Here is a 3,043-nt window from a genome sequence, read left to right on the forward strand (position 1 = left end):
CTTTCTATGTCTCTCTCTTAATTCAATTCAATTTTCAATTTAAAACTTTATTGGCATGATAACACATTGTTATGTTGCCAAAGTATAAAACATGACACACATATAACCATATAACCATATAACAATATTTAAGATGCATAAGTATAAATACAAGTATACAGTGCATGGATAGATATGTCCCTGTACATAAACTCGCAATAGGCCTATAGCCCTTTATTGATGCTACACGTTCTTGCAGCTGTAAACCGGTAACATTCTAATCTGCTTTGGCTTTTGGTTTCTTTATCCCAATGTTCCAAATACGTTTCTTTACATTGTTTGATAATTTGGTTCAATCTAACTGGTGATTGGGGGTCAGTATTGATCTGAGGCCGGTCAGGGTTTAACTGGATAGGGTTTAACTGAATAGGGGTAGTTAGTCTCAGTACCAACAGTTTGAAGGGCGTATCTGGGGGGGCTAGATTTAAGGTGATTCTCTCTCTCTCTCTCTCTCTCTCTCTCTCTCTCTCGGTCTCTGACTGTCTCACTCTCTCTCTCTCTCTCTCTCTCTGTCTCTCTCTCTGTCTCTCTCTGTCTCTGTGTCTCTCTGTCTCTCTGCTGCTTTTGACAATTTAATAACTGGCACTGAGTAATAACTCTGGCACTGGCTCAGGCCACTTAAATCAGCTGCCCTGGACATTTTATGACTGTTTTTTTTAACATGTATTTTAATGTTTTTTTTACCTGCACTTTTTAAAACTATTCGTATTGTTTTTATCAGGAACTGGATTGTTTTTATTCATGCGTGAAATGTTTAAGTTTTTATGTGCGATGCTCCGGTATTCCCTGGGGAAACGTCTTCTCATTTTGCACTGTACAATTGTTGCTTTGCATGATGACAATAAAAGAATGATAATGATAATAGGTGCAGGAGTAGGCCATTCGGCCCTTCGAGCCTGCACCGCCATTCAATATGATCATGGCTGATCATCCAACTCAGTATCCTGTACCTGCCTACTCTCCATACCTCCTGATCCCTCTCGCCACAGTGAGGAGGAGATTCGCTGTGATGGATGTTTGTGTAAATTGTGTTGTGTCTTGGTTCCTTTTCTTGTGTGTATGACTGCAGAAACTTAATTTAGTTTGAACTGCAATGAGGTTCAAATGACAACAAATAAATGGTATCATCATTGTATCATCATTGTATTATCATTGTTCCTGCCTTCTCCCCATATTCCCTGACACAATACCATACAATACAATTCAATACCATTTATTTGTCACATGAGGTTCAAACGAAATTTGATTTCTGCAGCCATACAAGAAAAGAACCAAGACACACACCAACACAATTACACAAACATCCATCACAGTGAATCTCCTCCTCACTGTGATGGAAGGCAAAGTCTTGTCTCTCCCCTGCTCTCCATTCTTCTCCCGATGTCAAAGTCAAAGCCCCCGGCGGGCGCTGGCAAGTCCGCGGCCATTTAAAGCCACGCCGGGTGATGTAAGGCCCTGCTCCGGGTATTGATGTTGGAGACCCCGGCTGGGGCGCTAGCAAGTCCGCGGCCATTTAAAGCCGCGCCGGGCAATGTAAGGCCCCCCTCCAGGTCACTCTCAACCCCGCAATTCGAGCAGGAGAAGTCGACGTTGCCGGTGCCCCGCAAAGCGGTCTCCCACCAGGGACCCGCGGGCTCCCGGTGTTACCATCCACCGGAGTCAGGTCGCAGCCGCGCGCCACCGCAGCTCTCCACGCTCCAAACTCCCCACACTCCGAAGCTGGCCAGCTCCACGATGGTAGGTCCGCAGCTCCGCAGCTCCTCCGGCTCAGTGACTGGAGCCCCCGGGTCATTCTGGTTGGAGGCCACTCCACGGTGCTAGGCCCCAACGGCAACGGAGACCCGACAAGGAAAAGGTTGGGTCCCCATGCAGGGAAGAGATTTTAAAGTTTCCCCCACCCACCCCCCACCCCCCACACATACACATTTAAAAGCCCACTACAAACTATACCCTCAACGGGACAAAAAAACCAAAATAAACACAGACAGACAGACTGCAGAGGGCGCTGCAACGTCGGTCGCGCCGCACACCCCGCGCCAAAAGCAGATCTGAATTTCCGAACACCGCTATATTTAAGAGCCCTATCTAGCTCTCTCTTGAAAGCATCCAGAGAACCGGCCTCCACTGCCCTCTGAGGCAAAGAATTCCACAGACTCACAACTCTCTGTGAGAAAAAGTGTTTCCTTGTCTCCATTCTAAATGGCTTACTCCTTATTCTTAAATAGTGGCCCCTGGTTCTGGACTCCCCCAACATTGGGAACATGTTTCTTGCCTCTAGCGTGTCCAAACCCTTAACAGTCTTATATGTTTCAATGAGATACCCTCTCATCCTTCTAAACTACAGAGTGTACAAGCCCAGCTGCTCCATTCTCTCAGCATACGACAGTCCCGCCATCCCGGGAATTAACCTTGTAAACCTACGCTGGGCTCCCTCAATAGCAAGAATGTCCTTCCTCAAATTAGGGGATCAAAACTGCACACTATACTCCAGGTGTGGTCTCACGAGGGCTCTGTACAACTGCAGAAGGACCTCTTTGTTCCCGGAGCCTAGGCCCGATGAGCAGATCTGACGGAGCGGGTGAAAGCTCACTCAGAACCACTCTAGGCGCTTGCCTCTCCTCGACACCTGCCATGACTGGGTGAGGTCCGGCCACTCCCGTAGCCGTAACATCCCCCTCCCCTCGTGGAGCAACACGCTGGCTGAAAACAAATTGCTTACTCTTAGCACATCCCGATAGAAAACAGGCAAGCCCGTTAGGGCGGGTCGACTGATGCCCGCCACCGGGAGCCAGAGCGTGCCATCTGAGGGGGTTCTCTACATACATATACCTCCGCAGAGTCCTGAGACGGAGAGCCGCCACCTGGGTACGCACGCATACCAAGGACTGGCCGCCCTCCTCTAACGGGAGACTCAGGACCGCTGCGGAGACCCAGCGCTTCCTATTTCCCCAAAATAAATCTACCAGCTTCTTCTGTAAAGTAGTTATAAATATAGAAGGCGGGA

The sequence above is a fragment of the Amblyraja radiata genome, chromosome 14, assembly GCF_010909765.2.
Source record: "Amblyraja radiata isolate CabotCenter1 chromosome 14, sAmbRad1.1.pri, whole genome shotgun sequence".
Taxonomy (NCBI): Eukaryota; Metazoa; Chordata; class Chondrichthyes; order Rajiformes; family Rajidae; genus Amblyraja; species Amblyraja radiata.